The sequence below is a fragment of the Schistocerca nitens genome, chromosome 4, assembly GCF_023898315.1.
Source record: "Schistocerca nitens isolate TAMUIC-IGC-003100 chromosome 4, iqSchNite1.1, whole genome shotgun sequence".
Classification (NCBI taxonomy): Eukaryota; Metazoa; Arthropoda; class Insecta; order Orthoptera; family Acrididae; genus Schistocerca; species Schistocerca nitens.
In genome coordinates this window covers 490,077,999-490,092,123 of record NC_064617.1, presented here as the reverse complement: position 1 = coordinate 490,092,123, position 14,125 = coordinate 490,077,999, and positions in this window count along the sequence as shown.

Here is a 14,125-nt window from a genome sequence, read left to right as displayed (position 1 = left end):
TTCTGGTGCAATATATTTGTCCAATGAATACCCGTTTATCATCTGCATTTTCTTCTTGGTGCAGCAATTTTAATGGCCAGTAGTGTATGATTGATGACAGAAGTCTCTGTTTTGTTAACATGTTGCGTTTATTAAACTTACTGGAAAACGCTACGAACTTACGCACCAATCTATTATTTTATTTTGCAGCAGGTGGTGACAAATTGTGCAGTCGTCATTTGGTAACGAGTGTGAAAGATCCGCGATGACGCAGAGTGCGGGAGGTCGCAACGCACGTGGGAGATGAATGGGCGGCGCCGCAGCGGCGTGGTGCGCTGCATCGGCCGCGCTCGTAATCCGCCGGGCGGACGTGGAGCATTTAAATGGGCTGCGTGACGCGGCCGGCGTGCCGAACTGAATGGAGTGCGCGGTCGTAGGCGCGGGCGGTGGCGGGGGCGGGGGCGCGACCACGTGGGTCCGCGCGCCGCCTGTTATAGACCGGCGCTGCTCAGCTGGAGGCGTCGCGTCGCCCGGCAACCGCCGCTTCCTGTTTTGCTTTCTTTCTGGACGCGGCCCCCGCACAGCAGCGCCGACGACACTGCCTGGCATCGAGCGCGGTTTACGACGCCGCGGAACAATTGCTCGGGCACCTAACGGTCTCGAGTCGGCGGCCGCGCGCCTGTAACGTAACTGACACAATGGGCCGTGCTCTCGCGCACAGAGGGACACATCCGAGAACGGTAATTATGAATGACACGCTTGTTGCTGGGGGTCACAATAGACCTGCTGCTGACGGCGACGACGTAGGAGAGGAGAAATGTTGCGGCCAGTGCCTTTTACTTACAAGAAGAAAGGAGGAACTGACAGAATGTGACCTCAGGGAAAATCAATTTGTTATCCGTTGAAATACACGGGAGGCAATGCTGACCCAATTATTTATCTTAGAGGATGGAATGAAGAAAGGCAAACCAAAACTACATTTATACCGTATGGGTAGGCTGGCTGCCAAATGATATAAGTCACAAAAATTGAAAAATGGGCTTACACCACCTGTCATTAGAAGACAACCAGATCTTTATATCTGACAAGTGGCTTGGGTCCTAGCTCCATAGTTCAACCTTAACTGAACGAAACTTGCCAATAAAGTGGGGTATGGTCAAAATGCTCATGGCACACAGGTTTGCTACCACTGCCTGATGAAGGAAAGGTCTGTGATGTATGAAATGCAACATTCAGATTTTCTGACAAAGACCAAGAGCTTGTCATGAAGGAAAGAAAAAAGAGAGTAGCTGGAGATTAAAACAACTTCCTGAAAACACATCATATCAAGTACACTGAAGCACTTGGGACATCTGTTTTTTTTTTTAATAAATAAACCCTGAATGACAAATTCCACGAACCTGATGTGAGAAAAGGCCTGGGTGCCTGTCAATGGGCTCTGCCCAGCGCCAATTTCAAACAGCTTACCATTATGTAAGACTCGTCACAACAGCAAATAAAAAAAAGATATGGCAGACTTACTGAACTTTATATCTCCTTGCCAGCATTATTTCTGTCTATGTGCTCATGCCAACGCTTCAAACAGTAACCGAAAATTTGTTAAAACCACAACATCAAAATAATGACAGTTTCTGATTTTTTTTCAATTTTGCTTTTTTTAGAATCTCTAGACAATAAATTACACTTACATTTTTTTAATAGGTTGCATACTTTTATTAAAGTTCATTCCCCTTCCCAAGTCATTTTTTAACATAATGATACTGAAAGTTTTAGTATTAAGGTAGTTAAAACAACAATAAATGTATACATTGTGACAGAAAGTTTACATTTTCAAGACATTGCCTTGCATTAATTTACCAAAGAAGTGTATTATCATGAGTTGGAAACTTTAAATTTGCTCTTGTGAGAAAGTTGAGTTTTGGATGTATACCACTTGACTGCCAACCCTCCTACTTGTAGATTTTAATAACATTGACTAAAATACGCTCTTTCAAATTCTGGTTGTAACAGAGATGAAACACAGGGAACGACAGGTTATCTGTAACTAGTACAGAAACCAGACTATGGTTTTAAAAGCAGGAGGAAATGAAAGGGAAGGAAATAAAACAATGGTATAGCCTATACCCAATGTTATTCAATGTGTACAATGAGCAAGCTGTGACGAACGCAAGGGACTTAAAGCTCTGTGAGAGGAAGTTAAAACTTTGAGGTGTTTCAGATGACGCTGCAATTCTGTTAAAAATGGCAAAACACGTGGAAAAGCAGTTGAACGGAAAGAACAACGTCTTAAAAAGAGCTTATAAGATAATGATGAACGTAGTCGAATTAACTAAGGCAATTCTGATGGGATTAATAAAGAACTTTGTTATTTTGGCAACAAAACAACTGACAATAGCAGAAGCAGAGCGAATGTAAAATGTAGACTGACAACAGCAACAAAATCTTTTCTGAAAAAGAAACATTTCTAAAAGTCTAATATATATAAATAAACATTTGATTGTACATCTTCTGTGCATTCCTGTATCATCCGTCCAATTATGACGAAACCAGTGAGTTGTGCTCACATCTGAGAAGGTTTCTGTCGGGGTGGAAACAACCTACTACCCACATGGGACGGGGGTGAAAAGGAGGTGACATGGAAGGTTAACCCAGGGACAACGGGAGCAATTTGAACCAAATGTGATATTTTTATGAAAATATTGTAGGGGTAATACATCTCAACCGCCACTTGGTATGGGAAGAGGATGAGAAGACGTGACGTGTTAAAAGGGTTGGAAACGACCAACATTAGTTTCAAATCCATAGGCACACGTAACAGTTACTGTCTGGAAAAGTAACTGTTACGGTAAAACACACCTAGCACCCCTGTGGCCGAAGGTTTGGAGTGAAAAGGCTGAGACATGGAAGTATAACTCAGGAACGCCTGGAGTCTTTTCAGCCAAATCTGACTTATAAATGATTCATCATTTGCATAAAAATATTGTGGGAGGAAGATAGTACGGTTATTGCTAGTGTTAGTGGTGACTATGAAAGGGGGTGACATCTGGAAACGTCCGAAAACGACCTGTTGGTATTTCCTCCCTGTAATTAGTTGTCTTGGAGCACAGTTTAGAAATATGAAGCGTTATCTGCCTTTCGTTTATGCTTTTCATTATATCAACCACACCGCGTTTTGGGTCCAGAGCAAGCCACGTACAGTCGTACTCGTAAGTATCCGAACGACCTGAATTGCATTTCGCCTGATTCGCATGCAACCCACATAACGCAGCTGTCTAGCAGGTCCTCTAATCGCTTCTTGGTACAGTCGTTTGACTATTGAAAATGGTTCCAACAAATCACCACTAGAAAACACTACTCTGTATCGCAATAACTCTAGATGTAAAGTAATACTATGATACTACAAATATCAGGGAACACCTTATCACAGGTAAGACTGTCCTTAAGGCTTGTAAGCTCACATTTATTACAATAAATGACATACCTGAAATGTTACCACTCTCATTATGACGTCAGATAGATAATGCACGTAGTAAGTTCGTCGTATTCATGTTTTCCTCTTCAAAGTAACATACCGTATTTATTATTTAACACGAAATGACATTAAAAATGTAAGTTATTCACGAGCAGCTAGTTGAGAATATGTATGAACATCAAATGACACGACGAACCGTCTCGTTCTGTATATGGATTCAAACCCAGGTCATGCAGACTAAGCAAAGATTTCGTGACTGACGGAAACTGTCATTCCTGATTAGGCATACAAGGAGTGATATACCTCGATTTTAGACAGCATCAATTAGCAAATACCAACTTGAAAATTACATAGCGCAAACATTTTTAACGGACGCGAATTCCTACCCAGTACCTATTGTCCCTGTTAACGAACTACGAGAGATGTTAAATATTGCTTCTTAACAAGTAACTTACTTGAAATGCCGTGAGGTAAAGCTTTGTGTTGGACAGGGATTCGAACCCATAAGATAGATATCGAAGCACAATCAACTGTGACATATCGCATTTTCTCGGCAGTAGCTAGATGTTTTAACTGAAATGACGAGACGAAACATTAATTTTTTCCTTCCCAGGACTCCAACCCGGCACCTATCGCTGTTATATTCTAAAGAAAACGAACGTTAAATATGGGTTTGTTGCACCAGCAGCGACATGTGAGCATGTTTGAACTAGAAATAATATGACGAAGAGTTCAGTGCTGACTGGGAATAGAGCCCCACAGATATCGTTATTGACTTCACGCAAAGAGACGTCAGCTACCGAATTTTTCTCCACCGGAATAACATCTTGAACTTACAGTGATCTCGCAAATAGTTCTGTGTCTCACTGGGAGTCAAAAACGACAAATATCGTTAGTGTTGACAACTAACGAAAATACATTAAACATCGAAATTATTATCCACCAGCAGATAGGTGTTCTCATGCTAGATCTTGATAATACACAATGAAATCTTTAGTGCCGGGCCAGGATTCGAACCCATTAACGCGCAATATATGGAGATGTTGAGGAATCTGCAGTTTTGAACAAACAACAAATTGTAGTCGAGCTGTATTGTCACGAAGGGAACAAATTCCGCGTTAAGGGCGGTCTGAGTTGCATTCCCAGCTCAGAACCAATTTTATTGACTTACGGATCTCACATAAAAGATGGAATAAGTGTCCTGTGAGCTTACATAGCGTTTGTTTCATCACTAGAAATAATTAACTACACTCCTGGAAATGGAAAAAAGAATACATTGACACCGGTGTGTCAGACCCACCATACTTGCTCCGGACACTGCGAGAGGGCTGTACAAGCAATGATCACACGCACGGCACAGCGGACACACCAGGAACCGCGGTGTTGGCCGTCGAATGGCGCTAGCTGCGCAGCATTTGTGCACCGCCGCCGTCAGTGTCAGCCAGTTTGCCGTGGCGTACGGAGCTCCATCGCAGTCTTTAACACTGGTAGCATGCCGCGACAGCGTGGACGTGAACCGTATGTGCAGTTGACGGACTTTGAGCGAGGGCGTATAGTGGGCATGCGGGAGGCCGGGTGGACGTACCGCCGAATTGCTCAACACGTGGGGCGTGAGGTCTCCACAGTACATCGATGTTGTCGCCAGTGGTCGGCGGAAGGTGCACGTGCCCGTCGACCTGGGACCGGACCGCAGCGACGCACGGATGCACGCCAAGACCGTAGGATCCTACGCAGTGCCGTAGGGGACCGCACCGCCACTTCCCAGCAAATTAGGGACACTGTTGCTCCTGGGGTATCGGCGAGGACCATTCGCAACCGTCTCCATGAAGCTGGGCTACGGTCCCGCACACCGTTAGGCTGTCTTCCGCTCACGCCCCAACATCGTGCAGCTCGCCTCCAGTGGTGTCGCGACAGGCGTGAATGGAGGGACGAATGGAGACGTGTCGTCTTCAGCGATGAGAGTCGCTTCTGCCCTGGTGCCAATGATGGTCGTATGCGTGTTTGGCGCCGTGCAGGTGAGCGCCACTATCAGGACTGTATACGACCGAGGCACACAGGGCCAACACCCGGCATCATGGTGTGGGGAGCGATCTCCTACACTGGCCGTACACCACTGGTGATCGTCGAGGGGACACTGAATAGTGCACGGTACATCCAAACCGTCATCGAACCCATCGTTCTACCATTCCTAGACCGGCAAGGGAACTCGCTGTTCCAACAGGACAATGCACGTCCGCATGTATCCCGTGCCACCCAACGTGCTCTAGAAGGTGTAAGTCAACTACCCTGGCCAGCAAGATCTCCGGATCTGTCCCCCATTGAGCATGTTTGGGACTGGATGAAGCGTCGTCTCACGCGGTCTGCACGTCCAGCACGAACGCTGGTCCAACTGAGGCGCCAGGTGGAAGTGGCATGGCAAGCCGTTCCACAGGACTACATCCAGCATCTCTACGATCGTCTCCATGGGAGAATAGCAGCCTGCATTGCTGCGAAAGGTGGATATACACTGTACTAGTGCCGACATTGTGCATGCTCTGTTGCCTGTGTCTATGTGCCTGTGGTTCTGTCAGTGTGATCATGTGATGTATCTGACCCCAGGAATGTGTCAATAAAGTTTCCCCTTCCTGGGACAATGAATTCACGGTGTTCTTATTTCAATTGCCAGGAGTGTAGTATAAGAAAGGTTACTGGTGATAGAGTTTCTACATGTCGCCGCTCCAGACTTTATTGTGGCTCAACCTAACGTCTACTTGGTAGAGAAAGAATATCATTTTTAATGTGAGTTTCAGACCACAATGCCATTATATCTTCTTCACTTGGTGTAGCCAGAAGAGAATGGAATCTGTCTCTCCCTATCTAAAAGTTGGAATCGAACCCAGACCATAGATTTACGAACCTCTCATCAGCCCAACAGACCACCAACACCTCTTCTCAGTGGCTCGTTTTTCTATCATAACGCCGTTGTGCCACACTGGCTGAGAATTCTGACACACAGGCTCCCTGTATCAATTTGCAGTACGTTCCACGTAGCCTCGGCCACAGTAGAAGAGCCGCACTAGAAGAGGAGACATGAGATAAACGCTTTAACCGTGACTTGTGAACATTATTATTTGCTTGCGTGGAAATTGTATGTATCGAAGGACGTTGATTATTTGCATGTCGCCAATTGCTTGCGACCCGTCTTTGTAAGAAGGCAAAGTTAAGTATTGTCACTTTAATTTCCTGTAATAAATAGCATTTACTTGATTTGCTTGAAGGTTATCTAGCTATCCGAGGAAACAGCTGTCTATACACCATGTATTAGACGAGTTGGCAGGATCCCACATGACACAACGTAGATCTACTGCCAGCACGCGGCGACTTCCTGCACGTGTCAGTTTCCCATGAATGGCGAATGTTACGTGCGGGAAACTTGTACCCAATTCACATACAGTTTGCCCACCATCTTCACGTTGGTGACAATACCACACGACTTGTGCGTATTTGTCTACAGGTGTAAACCAGACAATTATTGAATAATACAGAAAATAAATAATTGTGCACATTAAATGCGTCCTGTCTCGGAAACCATTCAGAACTGGACATATGTCTACATGAAGTTTTTTGCTTCAAGTTGTCGCTCCTGCCATACCCCTGAACATTAACCATTCCTCCTGGGACACCCTGTAAAAAAATATCTAAAGTAAAATTAAAATTGTAGAACAGCCACAACCCACTTGTAACTTTTTCTTAATTTTACATGTTTCACTCGACCAACGCGAGCACTTCCAAGACTATGGCAATAGAGTGTGTCACACCTCCACAGAATAAGATAAATTCACAGATTCAACTTACAACGCTATACATTGCGTAGCCGAGGGCCACACGTTACATAACACTCTCATATAGCGTCACCGTCATACGTAAAATTGAGTAAGATGGTTGTGTACTCCGGTCAAGTACATTCTAAGATTAAATAGCAAGACACATTTCATTTTGGTCAAGTCAAAGGTCCATTGATGTTGTCTTTGGTTGAAACTACCTCAAAAAGCCCAATGTAAGACAATGTAATATAAGAAACACTAAGCCGGCCAGTGTGCCCGAGCGGTTCTAGGCGCTACAGTCTGGAACCGCGCGACCGCTACGGTCGCAGGTTCGAATCCTGCCTCGGGTATGGATGTGTGTGATGTCCTTAGGTTATTTAGGTTTACGTAGTTCTAAGTTCTAGGGGACTGATGACCTCAGAAGTTAAGTCCCATAGTGCTCGGAGCCATTTGAACCATTTTGAACCACTAATTTCATTAAACTATGGTAAATATCCGTCGCTTTTTCAGGCGTTCACACATACAAGTCTAAAAATCATACCCGATTACTGAAGTAATTTTAAGAAGACATAGTAAAATTACAAATTAAAATTATGATTGCCACTTTTACGAGCGTTAAGACACATGTGTCATGTACGAAACGGTTTATTAATACTATTGGCACTGACCTACGCTAACATAAACATACCATTCAGACATGGTGGCATGATTCCTCTTACGTCTACAACTGTTAGAGTGCAATATATGGAGAGAAAATTATTTACAACATATATGTTTATTTACAACATACGTATCTCGTACTTATTTGCGTATATTTATGAAGGTAACAAACTTCAAATTGCATGCAACTTTCATATTTAAACCAGACGGCAGTTAGGAAGACCATTCATGTCTGATCTGCTGGCGTCATAAGGATGGTACAGAGATACCACATTTACGGGCGTAAACACATTTCTAAGATTCATAATTGGTTATAAGTACTTTTTAAATTAACGTAAAAAGGAAATTAAAATTGCCGTTTTTCAGACGTCAACTTAGGTATGTCATGTTAGTAAATGCTCATTAAAATCAGTAAAAACCACCTACAACTAAATGTGTATGACTGCAGACGTCGAACATAGCTACTTTATTCGTTTAAAGATTGCAGTTTATTCATATGGAAAAACGGAAGAAATGTCAAATTACGGTACATGAAGTTTTCGCATTTAAGCGAGATGGCAAACAGACCATTCATGTTGGCAGTGACAACATCACAAAGGATGTAGTGAAACGCCGCTTTCACGTTCTAGAGGACACATCTAAAATTAACCACTATCGTAACGCAACGTAGTAAAAAACAAATTAAATTTGTAATTGCCGTTTTAACCGGCGTTAAGATGGCAAGCACAAAAAACGGTCGTGGTGGCACTCACAAAGTCGCGACCGTCATTCTCTACAATTATTATGATTGTAATGTGATGACGGTTACACACACTGGAATAGTTTGCTCCCATTATAGCTCAGAGTGGACCAACTATTATTATCGTCAAATACTCAGCTTGTAAACATGAATGGCATGCAACATGTCGGACTGTTAGTCTACTATTTTCAAGTGAACTGCAAGCGTCAAGAACGCGCATGGGGTAAAGAGAGTAATGAGCCTCATATTTCCACTCTATATAATTTAAAAGCAACAACGCTTGGGAATAATTACACAACTTAATCTGAGGCTTGCTTACGACTTTTGTTTAATCACGTGACGTGATGATGCACTGAGGAGCCACCAGTTACTGTGAAAGGCATAATGTATTGTAAGTCGTTCACATATCTTCTAACGCTACTTAAATACATGCTTCCGCTTTCTGGGTATACAAACATTTCAGATAACGATCCTACATATCGTTCATGTTTGAGAACAAATTTTATTATATGACTGTGTGGGGTTGCTATTCTGTCATTCTGCGCAACGGATTAATCTGAGATGTACAATTTACCCTGTGGCTCCTGCAAGATGCAATTTCCGCCCCCACACTACTACAGAAGTCAGACAGACGCTCCTAACGTTCTAAAGAGAAATGCCTGAAAACATTCAGCAATAAATATCTTCTGGAGTCGTCTGCTGTAAGGAAATGACACAAAAATCCACAAAATTTCTTACGTAACTACTGGGATACTTGGGTACTGGAGTAGTGCTAGTTAGTGTAAGAAAAACATGAAACTAACGAAAATTATTATTTATTTTGCAAAAATTCTGAGAAATCACAATGGCACATTTAGTTATGAACGGAACACGTTATTTCCTGGTTCTTTTCGGAATGTGAAGTTACCTCTCAAGGATATGATTCGCTAATGAAATTTCTATACAGAGTTTAAGATTGTTATTGACTTGCCAGAATGGCTGAGACCCGCGCCTACTCAACTTGAATAATTATCCATTAGAATGTTGCTAGGTACGGTCGAGGCTGTCGTGTGTGAAATGCAGTGAAGGGTACTGTTGTGGAGGAAATATGGGGCTCGCAATAGCTGTAGCACACAATACCGTATAAGCTGCGATGACTGCTGTCTGCGCCGCTCGCTGCTGACAAATAAGATAACTCTCGTTCTATCTGGATTCACCTTCGCCAATCGAACTCTCCCTACACCTTAATGAAGTCAAGGACTCCTGTTCGCCCCTAGTCTAACTATTGGAGTGGTACACAGGTCAGATAACCAGTCCACCGAGATGCCACTCAAAATTCGCTCGCAGGCGTTTAACTATAACTCTGTCCTTTCACACCGCACAATAAGTGTGTCGGCCAACACAGTGAACAACGCTTAATCGCAAGGACTCAATATAGAGTCGCACTTCGATTCGCTCTCGACAGAGGTGCTCTCCCAGTGAAGTACTGACGAGAGACTTGTTCCTCGTTCTTTGAGTACACGTACGAGCGCGCACGCTCTCGTTACGTGTTCTCGCTCCAAGAGCGACAACGGAACGGCCCCTCTCCACGCCAGACGTGAGTACCGAGCGAGGTGGCGCAGTGGTTAGACACTGGACTCGCATTCGGGAGGACGACGGTTCAATCCCGCGTTCGGCCATCCTGATTTAGGTTTTCCGTGATTTCCCTAAATCACTCCAGGCAAATGCCGAGATGGTTCCTTTGAAAGGGCACGGCCGACTTCCTTCCCCTTATTTGCGTAATCCAATGAGAACGATGACCTCGCTGTCTGGTCTTCTTCCCCAAACAACCCAACCGCAGACGTGAAGGGGTATACCTTTCGGTCTCTTCCATTACTCCTTCAGCTCAAGGCGTCAGAAATATCGTCTGCCAATCAGCATTGATCTTCTAAAACGGGAGAATGGCGTTTCGTTTAAGGCGACCAATCCCGAAATCTGTAGTATCGGCGTTTGGAGTTTGCTGTCTCCCTGTGAAAATCTCTGAAACTGCATGCTATGTGTAAAGAATGCATAGGCTGGCCGCTCCCACACAATGTAGCGGAATTTGCTTTTACGCCAAACACGGGGTCGTCCTTTCACTCGGGCAAACGCTGTCTGCTCTACGGGCGGTCACAAGCCGACGTAGATGGGTTGGGACCGGCCTCCTGGCGTGCGGTTGCCTCTCTCAAACTAAAAGCCCCTGTGACCTTCGTGTCTGGAATGTATGTGTGTACGCCAACCTCGAGTATTTCAACCATGGTGCGCACTTGCGATTTATTAGTTATTTGCATATCGTTTACATGAATTCATACACCATTGACTCTATCTTATCGAGTTTGGGTTCGAATGAAGCGTCTTGATGTGCGGAATATGATTGTGAGGGAGGAATATGCAAGCAATGAAGGTCAGGAGACCACGACGTCTTACAATTATAACAAACAGTACCAAAAACGATACGTTTTCGAGAGATCCTCAATGTCCTAGTGCTATGAAACAGCTTATATTTATAATACGTCCATTACAATATAAAATAACATCAAATACGGAGTTCAGCTCTACATAACTTAATCCAATATGGCGTCTCCTAATTTCTGCTTAGGATCAGCATAATTACAACGATGAAAGAATGACACCACTTTTAATAATGGGAAGTTTTGTCCGCCTACGCAGTTGAGTGGTCAGCGCGGCCGACTGCGATGCAGGGCACGTTTGATTTCGGGTGCTGCCAGTAATTTGTCCCTGGTGGGACTATTGTAATGGGATGACGGCCTCGTGATGGCAATTGAAGAGCTACTTCACCTAGTAGCAGTGGCTGCCAGGTCACGAAAACTGACAACAACCGAGAGGACGGTGTCTTGACCCCCTCCCACTCCCCCACCCCCAATACCACTATCGATGATGCCATTGGTGGAGGATGACACAGTGGTCGGTCGGTACCGGTGAGCACGTCAGGGCCTATGGACGAAGTTAACAGTTACAGTGGTCATTACAGTGAAGCTAGTACCACTGTATGCCTTTAACAGCCCACAACCTTAGCCTGTACAGATCAGTACCTACTCGTGCAATTTCGTTAGAAATATTGCTAGTTCTAGCCATTGTGTAATTTTTTTAATATTACTGAAAACGTGCAGATACATCTGTCACTGTCCGCAGCTCGTGGTCGTGCGGTAGCGTTCTCGCTTCCCACGCCCGGGTTCCCGGGTTCGATTCCCGGCGGGGTCAGGGATTTTCTCTGCCTCGTGATGACTGGGTGTTGTGTGATGTCCTTAGGTTAGTTAGGTTTAAGTAGTTCTAAGTTCTAGGGGACTCATGACCATAGATGTTAAGTCCCATAGTGCTCAGAGCCATTTGTACCATAAATCTGTCACTTGACGGCAGTCTGTGAGCCAGAGGCAACCGAAGACAAACAGAGGAAAAGACTAACTACCAGGAAGAATTATGCGAAACAATGGTCGCTTCTGGAGTGGTGGGGAAGCCTCGCAGCTTAAATGGGCAGCGTAGGGAATATGGGGAGCGTTGCCAGGCACTGTGGGGCAGCGCGCACGGCTAAAATTAAGAGGGCGCGGCTGCGGTGTCCACGATCGGCGAACAGCGGCCTCGACACGTCACGTCTCACATCTCACCGGGAGGTGGGTGACCCGTTTAGCGACTGGGGCTGCAACGGCGGCTCCGAGAGGCGCCTAGAGAAAAAAAAATGGTTCAAATGGCTCTGAGCATTATGGGAATTAACATCTGAGATCATCAGTCCCCTAGAACTTAGAACTACTTAAACCTAACTAACCTAAGGACATCACACACATCCATGCCCGAGGCAGGATTCGAACCTGCGACCGTAGTGGTCGCGCGGTTCCAAACTGAAGCGCCTATAACCGCTCGGCGCGGTTCCAAACTGAAGCGCCTATAACCGCTCGGCCATACCGGCCGGCAGACGCCTAGAGACCGGTGGGTGCAAGAAGTGCACTGCGTGCTGGAATAGCTTTTGCTTCGTACGGCGTCCTCTCGCGGGATGCGAATGCGTTGGTGGACGAGGAGCTGGTTGAGTTTAGTGACGTCACAGTGAGGAATTTCACGTTCCGCTACACTGCAAAGCGTGAGCGTGAAAGGAAGAATCTACCGAGTCCGATTTTTGCCTCGTGGAGAAGAGCGTGATCAGTGAGATGGAACTTCGGTTTTACGGCGCAAGCACTCAAGATCGAACTTTGAGCTAAGCTCACCAGACAAGTACGAGGAGCGTTCAATAAGCAATGCAACACTTATTTTTCTGAAAGCAGGTTGGTTTTATTCAGGATTCCAGCGCACCGTATTATTCCCCACTATTGCGGCTACAAATACTTTTCAACGTCATCTCCGTTCCGTTCACTGTGACAGCCTTACGCCACCTTGCTAGGAAGACCTGTATGCCCACATGGTACCACTCTACTGGTCAACGTCGGAGCCAAAGTCTTGCTACATTAATAATCTCTCCGTCGTCTACGTACTGCTTCCCGCTGAGTGCATCCTTCATTGGGTCAAATAGGTAAAAGTCGGAAGGTGCGAAATACAGTCTGTAGAGTGGATGAAGAAGAACACACATTTGAGTACCCCATCTACCAACAGAAATGTCTAGTTCAGCGGTGAAGTGTTCGACTCATATCCGCCCGTCACCTTGAATGAGAGTGTCTGCACGTTCCGACACTGCAGGAGTCACATCTGTGTGCGGTCGGCCGGCGCGCGGGAGCTCTGACAGGTTTGCGCCACCTTGCTGCGATGATGACAGACGCCTAGACCAACGACTCACCGTGCTTTTGTTCACTTCCATGTCTCCGTAGACATTCTGCAAGCAGCTATGATTATCTGCAATGCTCTGGCTTTCCGACGAAAGAAGCTTGGAACGCACCACCTCTTTACTGATGCCATTTTGAAGGCTACCTATAGTGCCGCCACCAACTGAAACTTTATGCAACTATAGGATATGAAGCGGGAATATTTCACGATTTCCCATAACAAATTCTGCATTTTTTCAAGCGAAATTGGCCGAGAAAAAATTGCTTTGGATTATTTATTGAACGCCCCTTGTATTAGCCACCTGCTTAAAAAGCTCACTGGTGACTTTGGAGCGTTACATGTGGTGTAGAGCTGATACGAAAGCGGTCATGGTGAGGCTCCATCGGTACTGTACGGCACAGGAGGGAAGTGGCGTGCATGAGGCAGTTGGTTATATGGAACAACGCAGCAAAGTGGACGTGCAGACGTGGCAAGAAGACAGAAAGGAGCTATCACTTCTGTGCTTGCCCATGACAACACCATGAATGAAATTATACAGTTTGCTGGTACTTCAGGTAACAGGGCGTATGAAGTGTGGTCGGAAAAAGATCCTGTCTGGCAGTGACAGGAATAAGTGTCAAGCCTTGTCAATGACAGTGGGTTGCACACCCATCAGGAACCGCTGCTGTCAGTGAATCGAGATCTATCTCAGTTTCCGTGTGAACTTCCTGA